The 19,532-nt window shown below is 28.7% G+C and overlaps 1 protein-coding gene across 3 annotated transcripts in view; it reads left to right on the plus strand.

The window, feature by feature from the left end:
* The window catches only part of LOC122270875 (formin-like protein), a 36,396-nt gene extending 17,155 nt beyond the window's left edge, over window positions 1–19,241 (plus strand). For 2 of the 3 annotated variants that reach the window (XM_087153439.1, XM_087153444.1), the window contains 4 exons: window positions 8,765–8,820; window positions 11,275–11,330; window positions 15,320–15,375; window positions 18,310–19,240. The gene's annotated coding sequence lies outside the window, so the exon portion shown is untranslated. Of the gene's footprint in view, window positions 1–6,296; window positions 6,375–8,764; window positions 8,821–11,274; window positions 11,331–15,319; window positions 15,376–18,309 lie in introns of all 3 variants that reach the window. The other variant, XM_087153441.1, reaches the window with a different exon arrangement.
* Window positions 19,242–19,532: the final 291 nt, after the last annotated feature.

A 19,532-nucleotide genomic window follows, 5' to 3' on the forward strand; every position in this document is an offset into this window, starting at 1 on the left:
AATTAATTATATTTGAGTCGGACACCACTACCTTTCTTTTTATTACGTTTGTTTTTATTTATTTCCATCTCTTATTTCGCTTTTTCTTTATAAAATTAAGTGAACTCTGAATAGAAACCATCTTAAATATTCCTTTAGGTTAATTTACAATAACATATTTCTCTTCTGTAACTTACTAAAATTTGTTTAACTGTGCTGTACTTTAAGTTATTTATATTATAACTTAAAATTGATCAATGAAGTTTTTATATATTATTTTATTTTCATTCTTTTATTTGAGCTAATTAACTCAGTTTTATTTTTTTGAGAAGCAATTTATCTTTATTCAGAACATTTTATATCAATCATTTTGCTTAATACCTGAAAAATGTATGTATTTACAGAAAAAAAAAATTCAGAACAGTATGTAGTTATTTACTTTTTGTTTATTTATTTTTTTTGAGTATAGGAAAAAATTATTTTTTGAAAGAAATAAAAAAGCTACTTGCTTAGCAAATTACAACAATAACAAACATCCTATTCATTTTTTAGGTAAATGGGATAAAAATTGTTAGCAGTTATTGAGCCTGTAATTAACAAATGAAACTAGAGAAGGGGTATTAAAAAGAGATTAAAATTTTTTCTAAAATAGATCTAAAATTTTTTTTTATAAGTTTGGCACATCTCTTGTACTACAACTGGAAACTTATACTCTTGTTCACCGCTAGCTATGCCACTAAACACAAGTAAAAGTAATATTAGTTGATATTGTATGCTTTGAAACATGAAATAGAGTAGATTGTAAGAGCTGTACAAAATGATTATTTAATTTTACGCTGGCAATAAATAAAGCTATTAAATTATCATTTTTCCTAAGTAGTCTTTTTCTCCCAGAAAAAATTGTTATAGGCTAATAATGCCGTAATTTTTTTTTTAAATTAATGTACAGTGACATTTTTTTCAACAGATTTTTTTTAATTTTATGTAAAAATAATGAAACTTTCGGTATTATTTTAATATTATTAAAAAAAATAGCAACAGCTTTTTTTTACATGATTTTTAAAGCTATTTAATTTAGGAAATATTGCTTATATATGATTTTTATTTATATTGTTGTTAGGATATGTTGCACAGTTAATGTTTATATGGTTGATTTTTCACCTAACTTTTACAAGATGGAAAATGCTACTAAAACACATTGATCCATCAGGGTGGCCACCCACCTGGAAAACCTTGAAAACCTGGAATTATCAGGGAATTTTTTTATACTGGAAAAAACCTGGAAAAGTCAGGGAAATTTTGATAAAAACCTGGAAAAATCAGGGAATTTCAAAGAAAAGCTGGAATTTTTCTCTTAATTTAAATTATTTCCCCATCCGTTATATCCACTTTCATTTAGACGTAAATTTATTGTAAAAAAGTTGAAATATCATCAAATCAGCAATACTTTACTTGCATTAAAATTCTCTTCATTATTACCCAGCTAAACTAGAATGCCATTTCAAACTCTTTTATGTTGGGAAATGAATGGAGAAATCTTTGACCTCTTTGGAGATTATGGGACTACGCAGTTTAAGAAAGGCAAAAATGTGGAAGAAAAGATTAGGGTATTTGCTTCTGTTTATAAAAGTAGCATTTTTTTTAAAAATCTTCTTTTAGTCTGTGGGCTGAATTCATTAATTGTTCAAGTTTGTTCTGATGCTTCGGAGGTATTTTTTTCTTTTAACAAAATTATTCAAAATGTTTTAGTATTTTTACTATTTTAAAGTTTTCCAAAAAGTAATTGGTTATAATTTAATTAGAGATTTTATCTTGCACTCTTTTTCTGAAAGCTTTTTGTCCAATGAATTATTTCTCTCAACAAAGCCAACCAATCGCTAATAGCAAAATTGTTACAATTGTTGCATTGATGCTGATTTTCTGGATTTCATGATAACTTTTATTTTGATATTTCCGAAATTGTTTCTCCTTTTAACCTAGAAAGCTGACAAAAACCAAGGAATGTATGGAAAACATGTTGAATGATATATGAACTTAGAATGGAATTTTTTTTATTTATATTTGCTTATTAGAAAGATGGAAAACAAAACTTTGTTTTTTTGTGTGCTGCACTGTACAAGGACAGGTTTCAAGTTGAGCAACCACATGACCAAAATTTTAAACTTATTATTAAGTAAACTAGGTATCATTTCCAAGGTAAAAAATTTAAGATTTAGAAATAATGATTTTTAACTTATAAATATCAGTTTTCAATAAGTCATAGGCTGTTAAATGAAGGGCAACATCATTTGAAATTTTCAACTGTGGTAAAGGAATCTGTAAGAAAGTACAGGTTTTTTTTAAAAAAATTCATGCTAATAATAGAAAAGGGGAGGAATAATAATTAAAGTAAACTATAACAAAACAGGTTATCTTGCACAAATATGTAGAAACATTTCTCATTTTGATTTTCAAAAAAAAATTCTCAAGATACACTTTTGATGTTTTACGTGCAACAACAAAATACATTATTAATTGTACTGTAGCACTAGGATTTAATATAATAAATTTTTTTTTCTGTTTAAAGCAAGAATTTTATGATAAATATTTTTATTTTAAATTAATTATTTTTACACATCACTCAGTCAAACACCACTGCTTTTCTTTTCATTACATTTGTTTTTATTTATTTTCATCTCTTATTTCACCGTTTCTTTATGAAATGAAGTAAAATATGAAGAGAAACAATATAAATATTCCTTTAGGTTAATTTACAATAATATATTTCACCTCAGTAACCTAATAAGAGTTTTGAAACTATGTTGTACTTGAAGTTATTTATATAATAACTTAAAAGTGATCGATGAAATTTTAATACACTTTTTTTATTTAATTTTATTTATTTATTTCAGATGAGCATCTCAGTTTTAATTTTTTTAGTAACAATTTAATTTAATTTAGAACATTTCAAATCAATCATTTTGCTTAGAGCTTGAAAAATTTATGCATTTAGAGAAAAAATAATATCAGAGCATTCTGTAGTTATTTATTTTTTGATTAAAGAAAAAAAATAATTTTCTGAAAAAAATATTAAGCCTACTTGCATAGCTAACTACAACAATAACTTACATCCTGTTCAATTTTTAGGAAAGTGCGATAAAAATTATTACTTTTTTATTGGGCCTGTAATTGGCCTATGAAACTATTAAAAAGAGAATTTCATTTAAAAATTTATTCCAGAATTCATATTAAATTGTTTTCCAAAAGTTTGGCTCATCTTCTATGTTACAACCAGACATACGATCTTTCTTGTTCACTGATAGCTATGCCACTAAATAGAAGTAGGAGGCACATCGATAAATATTGTCTGCTACAGAAAGATTTATTAATTTTCTGCAGATCTATTCAAGATGATATATTTCCTCCACATCTATTCAAGATGATATATTAAAAAAAATAACATTTTAAATGAAATACTACTCTATTATATTGATTAATACACTAATGTTGACACTTTTCTTGTACCTATACTACACTTTAGCAGGGAAAAAAAATGCTGACCTGGAAATTTTAAGATTTTTACTGGAAAACCTGGAAAAATCAGGGAAGTTTGATTTGAGTGGCCACCCTGTCCATTCATTCCAACAGGAAATATTAAACATTTTAATTTAAAGAAGCTATTTAATTGAAAAATAATGTTTATAGTATCAAGATTAAAATGAAAATAATTTTCAGTCATTATAGTGATTATCATTAACTAAAATTTATATCCATCTTGAAAAATTTATGTCTGACACTGAAGTAAAAAATTTCAAATTAATTATACATCATATTTTACAAGTTAAGAATTGCATAGAATTTCTTATTCAAGTGTCAGCTTCAAAATTCAGTCATATTTACATTTAAATTGTAAACAAATTCACAGAGTTCAAACAATTATCAATCAATTAAATGAGTGATCATTTTTTACTTTTGTGCGTTTGCATCAGACACCCACAATTGAATCCATTTAATTTGAACTTTTTATAATCAGTTTTTATGAAATAAACTGCTTTTCGATTGGTTATGATGTAATAATATTTAATATAAAAATTTGATGATTATAACTTATGTTTTATAAGATAATTTTTCTAAGGAATTAATGTTAAATTTTTATGTATGACCCCATGGAATTACTTATTTGTAAGAAGAAAAACAATTAAATGATCTAAACAAAAAAAACCATTGGGGTAGATAAAAATTCTTTAAATATTCTAATTTCTAATAAGAAAAAAAATTTAAAGAATTTTATCTAGTGTTTTTCTAAAGAATATGCAAAATGTGACAATTTTGCCTCTGCGAATACTGAATATCTCCTAAAACAATAGGGCTAATTCAAAGTAAACAACATTATGTAAGAAATTTTCTTAAGATATTGGTTTAAAGACAAAAATATCAATTAATTTTATAAAGAGCACTGTTTGGATGAAATAAAGTATAAAATGGCTCTATATTGAAATGTAAATAAATATAAAAATTTACTGATGTGTAATCACCCGGAGTTATTTTCTTTTGCTTAGTGAAAATATATTAAACAGTACTTATCCAAGGTTTTTTTGGGTCACTCAGTATTTTTTTTCTACTTGGTACTTCATGGTTGAAAGAGGCATAAATTCTATAAATTGAAAATCAGCCCAACAGTGTTGGATATTTGGTTTGAAATTGATGTATGGTATTTTAGTGTGGAAAGGCGATAGAAATATGACTTGTTAAAAGTACGGAATTTGTTTCTTCAATTGTTCTATCTTGCAATCATTAAAAGATTTAAATAGTTTTTTCCATTGATTTTTTTATTGTTTTAAGTTCCGACGTTTTAGATTGCTGTACAGATGCTTAAAACTAATGGTAAAGGTTGACACTACAAAGTCTGTTGCTATAAATTCAATTTATATTAATAAATAAATTTTAAAACAAAAAAGTATGGGATAAATTTATTCATAGGAAAAGTCATAAGAAATTGAATTTACATGTGGTTAACAAGCTAATGTTATTTTAATTTCCAAATAAACATATGAAAGAGATTTAACATTGATTGTGTAGTCTCAAGTAGTGTAAGTCTCATGTTTGTGGTTATCGTATGACTTAGTTGTCTCAGGTCGTGATATTCTGAAGTCTTGGACATTCTAAATACTTGGAAGTCTAAGGCTGTGGTAATCTCATGCATTCTCTCGTGGTATTCTCAAGTTGGTCTCAGGTCGTGTTCTTTGGTCGAACCAATCTTAGTTTGTGTTAGTCTCAAGTTACGGTAGTTTCAGGTCGTCTATGAGTCTCAAGTCATGAGTTTTAAGTGGCGGTAGTCTCAATGCGTAGTAATCTCAAAGCGTGGAAGTCTCTAGCCTTGTTACTTTCACTACGTGTCTAGTAAAATATCGAGTTAGTCTCAAATCGATATATAGTTCTTATCAAATTTTGGAACTCCTGTCTGGTATGGTCAATGCCCTTTCCGTAGGTCAAATCATCTTTTTTGACAGCCTGTTGCATGAAAACCAATGCATTTTATAACAGCAGCAAAAAAGTTTTTATATTTCTTTAGTAGTAATTAATTCCTTCCCATTCCTTTCTTCGTATATTGCTCACTTAAACAATAGATTTTCCTAAAAAACATTTTTGTCATAATAGCGGTTAGATAGTAATTTTTAAATTGTAATAAAAATATTTTGGAATCTTCAATGATAGAATTTTGTCAGCACCAATTTTGTTACACTTCATATACCAATTAATTAAAAAATTATCAAAAGAGTGAGAAACATTTTTGTCCCATTAAGTATAGTCTATTTTCCACTTTGACAATTACTTTTTTTTTATTAAGAATTAAATGTTCATTTCTAATTTTTCATAAAATTCTTAATATGGATTTTGCAACTCATTATAAAATTTTACTTAACCATTTAATACTTTGTTTCTCAACTGGTTGAAAATATTAATGAATCAATAAGAAAAAAAGAAATACTTGCTTGCAAAATTGACCTTGATAGTAAGCTGAGAATTGAGGAATAATAAAATGGCTTCCTAGAGCGAATTACCAACATATAAATGGTTACATTGATGTTAAACTTCAAATAATGGTGTGTTGGCAACTAGTAATACTAAACGTAAAGTCATATTACAGGAACAGGCAAGTTAAAATGGGATATTTTGTTCTGTCTCAATGCTTTATGGAAATATTATTAGTTTAAATTAAAAGTCCGATTGGTACATAAAGGGTTATACAGTGTCGAAAATTTATAAATATAATTTTTCGAATGATTTGAATTGATATGATCATAACTTCATTGAAATCTTATTACTTTTTTTTTGAGTTTTACGGATCAAATTCTTGTCTTTATGATGAAGATGACATATAATTGGCAGGTTTTTTGCGATGCACCATAGTTCTGGTAATAATGTGATTTGCTAGTTCTTTTTTGATAAATGAGGGGGGGGTAGTATAAGCAATGCTAACTTACGACATTGTAATAGGCTACTTCAGGAAAAATTCATACTTGAAGTATCTAAGTCATAAATTGCAATTTCTAAGTAAAAGTTGAGTAAAACTAGTTTTGGTGGTATAATTAACAAGTTAACTAACGAAAAGAAATTATGGGCCAGATGATTTCTTACGATGAGATTAAAATTAGAACTTTCTAATCATGAAGAAAACTAAACGTTGCTTTTTCAGCAACTCTTTGGTAGGTAACATAGCATATACTTGGACTAACAATTTTATACTAAGGGCAAACGTCCGCTCTTAAAATTCAAACTTGTCTCTAGTTAAAACACTTAACATAAGATAATTACTTGAGATAATTACATGACATATGTGTAGAGATAAAAGTGTAAATAATATTTTAGTAGAATTTTTTTTATATTGTAATACTCAATGTTTAAAAAAAAAAAAAATTTCTGTAACTTGCGATTGGTCCTGTAGAAGTCTTAAGCGTCCACGGTCAGAATCTTAATTGCTGAAGATTAGTAGCGAAGTTCAAACTTTTTCCTTCGTCATCAAGGCGCCACATTTTTTGTGGCTTCCCTTACGAAACTTTTGGGCGAACTACTTGCAATAATTCGCTAACGTTTTGCAGCAAAATTCAAACTTGGGGTTGCGACGACAAATTTAACTTAAAGTAAATTTTGCTTACATTTTTTATGATTTTTTCGCTGAACGAAATAGGACAAAATTAGTAAGAAATTGTTGTCAGCCAGGGGCATTTTTTATAGGGGCCACTTTTTCAAAAATTAGAAATTTAAAACGATTAAGAAAGCAATCCATATTATTTAAGTAATGCATTTCTCAAAATATTATATACCCTACACGATTCATTTCTTAAGTGCTTAAAAAAAGTTCTGTACCTTTGAAGTAATTTTATTTAAAATGTAAGCATAGTATGAATAACGTTTTTATCTTATAAATTTAGGGTTTAATCTTTTAAACCAGTAATGCTAGATAAAATTTGTGTTAGTTTAGAATCGCAATGTTTATTAGATACTAAACAAAACTTATATTATTGGGATTAATATAGCGCAATATATTTCAGAAAATTATTTTTTTATTTACCATAAATTAAAATTTGATGCGGAAATTAACTTGATTTCGAAATGAATCTTTGACAACGAAATTCCGTTCCCCTGAAATACTGATCTAGTGTAAAATAAAATTGTTCAGAGTTTCATTATTCAAAAATGGAAAAATTATGAAAAAAATTATTCAGAAAAAAAAACAGAAAAAATAGTTCCTTATTTTTAAAAAAAAATTAAAAGCCGAAAATTTTAGAAAAAAGCGACGATAGAACAAGTTTATAAAAATACACCCAAAAATGCGCCTGGATAAAATCGCTGTCAAGAACAATAATTTAGAATTTAATTCTAATAAAAAATCATTTTTAATTCTCAAAAGAAACCTTATTAACTGTAAATCTCAGTTTTTCGCATTGCAGTGAGTGGAGAAGATAAAAAAAAAATAGCTTTATTCGTCATTAAAATCTTATTTAGTAATCTTGTAACATCCAAGAACAAAAGAACTCTTCAGAGACCTGGATTGGTAGAGCGTTGAGACCATGTTTAAGTGACCGTGAGTTTGATTCCCGCCAGCGAAGACTCCCCGTTTAATAAATGTTGACTGGTGCACGTAAACACTGTTGGGTCACAAAATCCTCCATGTTTCCATAACAAAGCAAACTTCTGGGGGAACTGAATTAGAGATAGATCATTCTCTGGTTCAGGTCAAAATTATGATCTGTGGATGGATGGATGGATGAGTGGGTTTATCCTTTAAAAAGGCTGCGACGTATGTGAGTCTGAAGTCGCATTCTAGGCTATGGCGCCTCTAAAAAACCAGAAACGCACCGTCTGCTTTAAAATTCGCTTGGTTTCACAAAGCAGACTTACTGGTATAGGCACATGACAGCAAAGACACAAGAATGCGTGGAATGAAAGTTTCGGTGAAAGTTCGTGGTCATATTCCTTGCGTAATACGAAAAGACGAAATCACTGATTTTGGAGCACATGGTGCAATTTTGGCGGGAAAAGTAGCGTCAGGTGGCGAATGGCACACAATTGTTTAATATCTACATATTTAGTCATCCTGTTTTCCTGTGTCGACTGATAATTAATCCCTATACTTAGAGGGCTATTTTTGGTTGACAGAGGTATGGGATATATAAAGGTATTGTAATAACATTTTTATTCGAACAAATAAATTATAGTAACCACATATTCAGTCGTAAATTTATTATTATTTTAAAAGGTTGATATTTTATTCATATCTTATTGATTACTTTGCATTTTATAGGACAGGATATTGCCTTTATGATGGAGAGTAGTATTGTGTGATTCATGATAGCTCTGGTAAGAATTATACTCTAGTGCCTAAATAAATTTTCGTACCGTTCATATGAAACGAAAGATTCCGAGGAAAGTTATTCATATTATTTATGTAAAGAATTTCTCAAAATATCAATTACTCTACACGATTCATTTCAAAAATGCTTAAAAAAATTTCTGTACCTTTATTTAGTAATTTTATTTAAAATTTAAGCATAGTATAAATAACGTTTTTATCCTATAAAATGCAGGGCTTAATCTTTTAAACAAGTAATGCTAGATAAAATTTGTGTTGGTTTAGAATCGTAAAGTTTATTAGATACTAAACAAAACTGATATTGTTGGGATTAATATAGCACAATATATTTCATTCAATTATTTTTTTATCTATCATAAATTAAAATTTGATGTGAAATTAACTTGATTTCGAAATGAATCTTTGACAGCGAAATTCAGTTCCCTTGAAATACTGCTCTAGTGTAAAATAAAATTGTTCAGAGTTTCATTATTCAAAGATGAAAAATACGTACAATCCTAACTGACATGAAACTTTTAAATGCATTATTGCAAATAAAGCATGTAAGAGAAAGAAAGACGATCAGAAATCCATATTACTGTACAAACTCTACAAATTCCAGATATGCAAAAGTTTCTTGTACTCGAAAACTGTAAAATATTACTCAATCTTTTGCAGAAAACAAAATGCCACGTCTTACAGAAAACAAATCAACGCTTATGAAAAATTGTAAAGATAAAGAGAGAAAAAACTATAATAGTTGTCCCCAAATATTAAGTGAATTAAAAAAATTGAAATTATTAAGTGGAGGGGAAAAAGTAAGAAGAATATACAAATACCTTAATTTTCATCTATATCTATTAAAAGTTTTGAACAAATTATCAGCCTTTCATGTTAGCTTAAATAATATACTAAGAAACACTGCGATTAAAATAAACAAAAGTTTACATTTCTAAAATAAATGAAATGGCAGAATACAAAAAACTCAAGAAATAGAAAAATATATATATCAGAATAGCAAAATAATAAAGATAGCGAGGAGTAAAACGAAAACAATATAAAACAGGTATAAAAATGATACTAACAGTGTTTTGACAGTTATGAGTGAAGCAAAAAAGAAAGAGGAAAATAGATCGTTTTGAATTTAATAGCAAAATTTTATTTCTCCATATTATCTAGGTGAAAATGGAGATAAAAAAAATTATATCATCAGAAATGCTCTTGAAAAATAACGCGCCGTAATAAAAACATCGATAGAAACAAAAAATTTCAAATAAAGAATAGCAAACAAAAATAAAAGTTTTAAAATCTCAATTTTTTATCTTACCACAATTTCGGGGAAAACTAGCCATAAAAGAAAGAAAATTCTATTAGAAACAGTTGAAAATTACCACGCCCTTGTATAAACAAAGATAAAAAAAATTTTAGAAAAAGAAAAAATGGAAGAAAAAATAATTCTTAAAGCAAAACTTAAAAGCCGAAAATTTTAGAAAGAAGCGACAATAGATAAAATTTATCAAAAAACACCTAAAAATGCACCTGAATAAAATCGCCGTTAAAAACAATAATTTAGAATTTAATACTAATAAAAAAAAATTTAAGTCACAAAAGAAACCTTTATCACTGTACAGATCTTTTTTTCGCATTGCCGCAAATGGAGAAGATAAAAAATTCATTAAAATCTTATTTAGTAATCTTGTAACGTCTGCGAATAAAAGAATGCGTGCCATGCCGGGATGGCCCGGTTGATAGAGCGTTGGGCCGTGTCCAAGTGGTCGTGAGTTCGATCCCCAACGGCCAAAGGCTCCCCGTGCAGTAAATGGGGACTGGTGCACGCTAAATCTGACGGGTCACAAAATCCTCCATGTTTCCTTAACAAATCATACTTCTTGGATAACTCATTTGGAAATAGATATGGATTTGATATGAATGGGTCCTTCAAACGAGCTGCGACGTGTGTGTGTCTGAAGTCGCATTCTTGGTCATAGACGGAGCAACTGAAAAGCAAGAAACGCACCCTCAACTTTAAAATTGGCTTAGTTTCACCCAACAGGCATGCTGGTATAGGCAAGTGACATTAGAAACAGCAACAAGAACAATGCATGGAATGAAAGTTAATATAGCATATTTATTGAATAATACGAGAAGGTATGCCGCAATTTTGGTGGGAAAAAAAGTAGCTTTAGGTGGCGAATGGCAGGCATTTGTTTAATCACCATTTTTTATATATATTATTCTCTTTGTTGCCGGGGGCGACTGATAATTCATCCCTATGTTTAGAGGGCTAACTTTGGTTGACAGAGGTATGGGGAAGAATTGGACGCATTGAACATTATTGTTATAAAATTTTTCTTCGAGCAAATAAATAATAGTGACCACATATTCATATGTGTCGTAAATTTATTATTATTTTAAAAGCCTGAAATTTATTCATAATTTATTGATTACTTGACATATTACAGGACAGGATGTTGTCTTTATGATGGAGAATTGTATTGTGTGATTCGTCATAGCTCTGGTAAGAATTATACTCTAGTACTTAATACATTTTCAGACAGTTCAAATCTAATGAAAGTACTTAAAGTCGGAAAGGGATTTGCTCACTTTTTCGGGCAAAGTGGGAGGAAGGTTATGAGCGATGTCTGATAACAAAAAGTGAAAAAAATTCAAGCTCAAATTTACTGATATAACGTAATTTTATTATATTGTGAATATTTTAAACGCATCTTTTATATAAATAGCGTTTGAATTTGGCTTAAAGTGACGACAGTAAGTCCTCCGATAAATTGTCTCTTACAGTCTCCTGAATTTCTAATTCAGTCCCTAGTTATGAGCATTGTTAACATGCGACACTGAAATCCCGTTATTTTTAGTTATGGTCACGGGCTACTAAAATGGACTTAGGTTTAGAGGGCAATTTCTAATTTTTTGTTCCTAGGTCACAATTTAGCTAAAAAAATTTTGTCATAATTTATTAGTGGGAATGTTAAGGAAATTTTTGTCGCGCGGATTACTAACGCTAAATATTTCTTACAACTCTTGAATTCAAAATGCAATATCATAGTTTCTAGGGCGAAAGTAACCGAAAACGTGTTTTGCAAGCTTTTTTCTTTTAGGACAGCATAACAATTTCCTAAAATGATCTAAGCGTTTGGTTGCAAAATTCAAACCTGTAGTTTCGTACATATTAAGTCGTACATCTTTTGAGAGACTTTTTTGACCATTACTTTTCCTGGATGGAGAGCTAATAATAGGTTTTGTTAAAGCAGCATATGTTCAAACAATTTTGTGCAAGGAGCATTATTTTTTTTGAGGAAAAATTTCTTTTTGGATTAAAAGTTTGCAAAAACTTGTTTTAGCCATTTTTTTTAAAAGGTATGATAATGAAATCTTTGTTGTGCCAACAGTTTCCTACAATTTTTTCCAAAATATTACAATTGTCGTGTAATAAATGAGCTAACACCTGTTTTGGCCATATTTTTTTTATCAATGGGGGTGGTCTAACAAAACTTGTTAGGATAACGATTTCCTATAATTGATAAATATTTTAAAACAGTATTCCAAACTTCTAAAGCAAAATTTACCTTACGTTCATTTTTTCTGCAACCTAATTTTCGTTGGTGGCATAATGAAAGTTTTCGTTAGGAAGACAATTTTGTTTAATGAGATAACTTGTTTAGGTGAAATTGAAACTTGATGATTCTAGTTAAAAATTAAGGTGAACTTTGCTTTCATTGTTTTTGGAATTCCGCAGCGGACTGATCGCAAAGACATGGTTCCCAATAGAACACTGAAGTCGAGCATCACTGGCTGCTGTCAGTGAGCGGGTGGGTGACCACTTTGATCATGCTGTGTAGGGACCGAGGGTGCACGGTATCGGTCCTCGTTAAACTGTTCTACCGTAAAGTGCTCGACTTCACGTGCAGGTCATTGGGCTACCGAAGCAGGGGAGCCATCCTCTCTGCGGAGGATCAAAATTGCGATGGCATGTCTTCGGATTATCCTCAGGGATGCTTCTCAGACCGTCGCCAATAGCCCATTGTACAGCTCTAGTGCAACCCAAATAACGTACCTACTTACCTTGTTTTTGGATGGTACCTATAATTTGCTATAATGGACAAAAATTTGAGTGCGAGATTTGAGATTGAATTTCTTAAATAATAAATTAGCTGAAATTTGTAACAGTCAAAACTAATTTTGTGGAAAAGCAAACAAACTTTACGTTAGTCTTTTGATTTCCTTAAAGAGACAAATGTTTGGAGTTGAAATTAAAATTGTGTTTAATCGATCAGGAATCAGCTAAAGCATATTTTGACCATGCCTTTTTTTTAATTTAAAGGTTTTGAAAAATTCAAACATGAGTTTCTACGCTGTAAAATAGCTAAGTTTTCCATAATTTTGTTTAATTAAGCTCAGAAGCTTATAATGTAATGAAGGTAATGAGCAATGCTTTTGAAAGATACGAAATTTCTCCTTATTTTTACAGACTAACGACTTACTGCAATGAGCTAATGTTATACCCTTGCCGTTTTGTTAACCGTTAGATGTTTTCGTGGCTTTCTTCTCCATATAACGCAAATCTGGGTTAGTTCCATAAAAAATTCCTTTGCGAAGGCTAGTTTGCCCCAATGCTTGACTAGAATTTGGAGCTGACATTGGCTACGGATTCAATGTTCTACACCAGCTATAAAAAAAATTAACTCATGTTTCAATGTGAAATATTAATTTATGTTTTATTGGTCAAAAGTTATCTTAAACTTATTTTGACAAGAACCATTTTGGCACTTACCGCGGACTAACGTTTGATGATAAAATACAAATTTGTTGTTTTTGGTTTCATCTTGAACATTTTAATAGCATTTTTAATTTATAATACAGTAATTTAATAACAAATTTAAAATAAATTCATGTTATTTTAAAAGTAAAAAAAAAAAATAGTTGAAGTATTGTTCCCTTTTATATATTATACGGTTTAACCGAATATTCGATATTGTACCGAAAACTATCCTAGCAATTTTTTTATCCCTCTTAGAAAAATCTATATATATTTGATTCTTTATATTGCGTGATTTCCATTATTTAAATGTTGAAATATGAAATGTAAGATTGAAATTGTCTGTAAAAAATTTAATTTTATCTAAAAGTAAAAATATGTTTAAACTCCATAACATTGATGTACATTACAAATGAGAAAAATACACTTCATATATTAAATATTTGTTTATTAAAGAAGTCGATTTATAGACCTGTTAATAGAATGTCATTATATTTTCAACCACAAGGTTGATAAATTTATTAATATTTACCAGTATTTATATGTTTATCATTTTATAAGGAAAGGATTCGGGATGATATAGTAGTAATAAGTTACTCTTTATTTTTTCAAAATTTTATATTTTTACATCAAACTATTTCTGTTAATTGTTTCGAAAGATTCTTTCAACATGTTACCCGAAGTGCCCCAAACCAAAAGACAAGGGATGAAGTATTGCGAGATATTTGCTTTCATGGCGGACTATTTTTGATGGAACTAGCCCGCATTTGCGTTACATGAAGAGGAAAACCTCCCACTGTTAATCTGATGGCAAAAGGACTCTAACTCATGATCCGTTTGCCATTGGGGATATTTCACGCCAGCACTCTGGTCTGTGCTAGCTGGGTGCGGAATTCAAATCGGCTAGCCATCGCCGGGATTCGAACCCAGTGCTCCTCAATGGAAGGCGAGGGCTCTATCTCCTGAACTATCCCGGCATTGGAACTATTGCCTATAAATATACCAATTTTTCAATTACATTTTAATTTTCTTACTAGAAACTTATTGAAACACACCAAGAATAACTGTAACTGTGAGTGACAATTAAGTATTAAACTATACTTTGCAGGAACTCAAAGTTGGTAATTTGGAAAAGTGAACATGAGAGAAAAGGAAATCAGATCTTAGGTTCCCTATCAGCCACTTAGCAAAGCAAAAACTTTAACTTAAAAAAACAAGCAAATTTTATCCTACGATTACGTAAAAAAGTGACAACGAATCACCTGGATCTAATTTTGACTTTTCCTGAAGTAATGTGGCTTAAATAATTTTGGCCTTAAATAAACAATGTAACTTTGCCAAAATTATTAGGTAGGTTATTTCAATTAATTTTATAAAAGTTTGAGAAGAGTATTCTTTAGGAATATTTGCTGATTTTTCTGAAATGGCTACATAAAAGCAATTTTTGTCCAACTTTTGTCTTATTCTTACTTTTGTTTTAAATATGAAGTTATTTCAATTGTAATTTTTTTCCCAATCATTGTTTTTATTTTATTTAAAAAAAAAAATTTTTTTTTCAATGATGTGATTTAAATGCCTTAAGTGGGCGTTGCTCGTACCCCACATGCTACTTGTCAGAAAAAATAAGTAAATCACAAATCTGCAGCCCTCTTATGTCCTTAAGTTTGTAAGATCCCTATATAGTGTTGCATAAATATTTATATAATTATAACCAATATGTCGCGTTTTTTCAGGTTTTGAACACTATATGGTACAGTTCCACCGAATTCGACGTCTCAGCTTCTTGAAGGTAAGTCATACAAAATCAGAATTTAATAATCTTCGTGTTCTTATTAACCTGCATTTATATAAATTTTCAAAGAAATAAAAAGAGTACGCAATATAAATAAAGATATATGTATTAATATTAAACAGCATTATTCGTATATTAAATAGAAATTGCATTCAAGACTTGCAAGATATTCGACAGGAAGACAACATATATTTGTCAATATTTAAACAAAAAAAATGTTGTTTTCGTTCAGAAAATGTTTCAGGCTTTCTAATCATGTTAAAGCCTTTTTTTAAAAAAAAAATAGGGAATTTCATTGTGGAAAAAAAATCCACGATATAAGTAAATTAAAATAATTTTTGTGATGAAAACATTTAAAATCGCGACGTAGACTTACGAAAAAAAGGTTACACGTTTTAAATCAATTATAAGTAACAATGTTTAACTGCGACGTCCTGATAGAGAATAGTGTTTTCTAGTTATGATAATAAAACCATTTCGAGATTGCTCCCCTGTAGCATTAAATAATTTGAAGTTATATTGTAATGTGTCGAAAAAGAATGATACCTTATCCAATTAAAATAAAGCATTTTCTAAATAAATCGCAGTGTTGCGAAGAATTAAATTTATTGAACGCTGTGTAAACCTTGCCCATTCTAACATAGTGCTAAAATGTCGCAAAAAAATAAAATAAAATATCGTAAAATGAACTAAATGTTTCTGTTTTGCTTATAAAGAGGTAAATAGAATTCTTTTTGTCGTATCTTCGAATATGGTTAAATTTTGAGTGAAAAATGATTAAATTAATGAATTTTAGATGCAATTGTCTTACTGAAGCGTCCAAATAATAAATGATGCGGAATCAAAATGAAAAGTGAAACATCAAATAAAATGAAGCGTAAAATAAAAATTGCGTACAGAAAATGCATAGAACAGTAAAGCAAAAATATAAAGTGGAAAAAGAAAAATATTTAATAAAGTAAAAGTAAAAAGAGTGAAAAGTAAAAGGGAAAGCTTAATATGGAGAAAACTTAATATATTAAGTAGAAATTATAGCAGAGAATAAAGAGTAGTAAAATGTGATGTGTCAGGAAAAATTAAAGCATAATATATGAAGTATAAGGTAAAGTGTTACGTAAAGAGTGAGATATAAAGTGAAGCAAAGAATAAATTTAAAAAAAGTTAAGCGTAAATAATTTATAGCGTAAAATATAAAAGTAAAGCTTAAAGTGAAAAGGGGATGGTAAAATTCTGAAAGAATAAAAAATAAAGTATAGGAAAAAAAAGTAAAGCATAGTGTAAAGTAGTCTGTATAATATAAAGAAACTCGCAAAACAAATAAAGTGTAAACTCAAGTAAAGCGTGTAATATATAGTATAAGTGTAAAATAAAGCGTTACAAATAAAATAAAATAAAGAATAATATAAAGCAGAAGATATAAAAGAACTGTAACGTGTAAAGAATAAAATAAATCTTGAAGTACAAATCGTAAAGTAGAAAGTATATTATATTTTTAAAATATAATAAAAAGAAAAAGTAAAGTGCAAAGTAAAGAAGAAATTAAAGTATAATATAGTAAAAGGTACAGCTTAGCTTAAAACAAACTATAAAGTAGAAACGTCAAGTAAACAAAGCATCAAGTAAAGTATGAAGTAAAATAAAATATGATGTATAAATTAAATCATAAAATGTAAAGGAAAGAAAACAGCTAATAAAGTAAAGCCTAAAATTAAAAGTGGAAAGCATAATATAAAAATTGTGTATGCTAAAAGTATGCGTAGAGTTAAAGTAAAATAAATTGCGAGTTAAGTAGAAAGTACAGTAAACCATAGAATATAAATTTTAGTGTAAATTAAAGTATAATGTAAGACTAAATTTTGACTAGTCTAGTCTAGTTTTGACTAAAAGTGATGTAAGACCAAGATTAAACTAAGTTTTAATAACGTGTAAAATATAAAATTTAAAGTAAAGAGTAAAATATAAAGAGTAAAGTAAACTAAAGTAGAAGGTTAAATAAAACGTGAAGTATAATTTACAGCGTAAGATATGAAATTTAAAGTAAAACGTAAAATATGAATTATAATGTTAAGTATAAAGCGCAAAATTTAACATAAAGTCTGAAGATTAATGTGAAACATATGAAATATAAAAGTACAGTAATAAGTAAAGAGATTAAAGAAAATATTAAGTTAACTAAATGAATTAAAATAATTTAAAGGTATAATGTTATTGAATTGTCTTCAGCCTGTAATGTTTGGTTACATAGAAATGTTTTATACGTAAGGCAAATCTTAACACTGTTTTATGATTGATTTTTACCCATAGAAAACTTGAAATCAAAATTCAAATTTACTATAAATTGAAATATATTATAAAATGCAAATTCAAATCAAGAGTCGTTTTGCCGTTGGGGAGGAGAAGTAAATGAGCAATGAATGGGCGAGAGAATAATATGTAAATGATCTTAATTGTAAAATATCAAATATAACTGCATTGAATATATGTATAAATGGAAATTTAACACATCCCGGTTATCACCAAATAAATCTCCTTAGTAGGTTGAGTCTAACTAATTCTAGATTTAAACTAGAGCGAATATAAAAATTTCTTTTAATTTTTCATAAAATAGAGGCTTTATTTGTTAAATGCTCAGATCTGTTGCTATGACGTCATTAGTTATTTTCACCCCCACTATCCGTATTTTCTGCAGAAACGAGAAAACAGAGCGAGTGAAGATAGCGTCTAATACTTCTGCAGAGAGGGATTACTGTATTTGAGGTAGTTTGCAGTTACATAGAAACGTTTTTTAGAAAATCTTAAAATTGCCACAACAGAATGTTTAGGGGAATCAGGGACACTCGAGGTATACAAACTGAGTTTATGCACCTTCAGTAAATCTTTTGTTTGGAAGTTCTTAAGGGGTGTAATTAAACTTTTCTCTTGTTGTTCTAGGCATCCCCACTCTGACGATGGATCTTCAGTTCTTTTTTTCTCTCCAAGGATACAGAATAACACAGGGAATCAGTGGAAAATTGAAATAGACTACTAAAAGTGAGAAGAAATTTTACAGAATGGTGAAGAAAGGTTGTTTTCGAATCCCATTGAGGAAAACTTGATATATCTCATATGTTTAACACTATGGAGTTCGATAGGATCCCTCTTATTTAGTTACAATAACTAAAATAAGAAAATAGCTACTACACTATGATTATATATTGTATAGATATTATACTATGATTATATAATGTATACTATGATGATATATTGTGCATGCTAAACCAGTTGATGTAAGTAAAATGTACTTTGTGTGGGTGTCATCTTTCACAACGAAAACAGGAATTCTTAGCTAGGTAGGGAAATAATTGACATATAGCGCTGAGCAGACGGGTCCGCTTAGGAGAAAAACTACTAAAGCCAGAATTAACTTCAGCGGTGAATAAAATGATAGATAAATAAAGGAAAAATTTGAAATAGGAATTTATAGTAGGATTGGATAGAAATAATGATAGAATGTGTCACTGAAGAGTTTATTTTTTTTTCTAAATTCTTTGACAAAGATTTAATTCTTTCACTATATATTTACACAAAGACTTAACACAAGGACAGGTACAAATCCATGCAGAACAAATATAGACTTATTATACGTAAGAGTTGCTAGGTACACAAAAGAAAAATATATATCGGTTACAATGAAACACATAAACAAATAATAAATATATATCGGTTACAATGAAACACATAAACAAATAATAAATATATGTTAAATAAATGAAGTAGACGTGAGAAATATATTTTAACTAATACGATTTGCGATAACCACGGTAGTTAATTATCATCAATAATTAACTTTCCTTCTTATGTTGAGAAACATAATACGACATAAAGATTTGTTGAAGCCATAGGTTACATGAGGGTAAGCACTAAATTAATAATAGGCTCGAGCATATGATAGCAGATTAACTGTAAGTGGGTACGAGTTTAACACTAGAAAGTGGTTTAAAGTTAACAATTGCTAAAGAGAGCAGTTTAAATAATGTCATAATAAAATGACGTCGAATATGTTCAAATTTATTAAGCTCGAATAATGATCAAGTAATATTGGATAATATTATTTACTAACGAAATGATAGTTATATATGTAATCTATTTAATGTAAGTAACAAAATAAGTATTTC

The sequence above is a fragment of the Parasteatoda tepidariorum genome, chromosome 1 (genome assembly GCF_982258835.1).
Source record: "Parasteatoda tepidariorum strain Cologne lab strain chromosome 1, Ptep-v5.0, whole genome shotgun sequence".
NCBI classification, from domain to species: domain Eukaryota; kingdom Metazoa; phylum Arthropoda; class Arachnida; order Araneae; family Theridiidae; genus Parasteatoda; species Parasteatoda tepidariorum.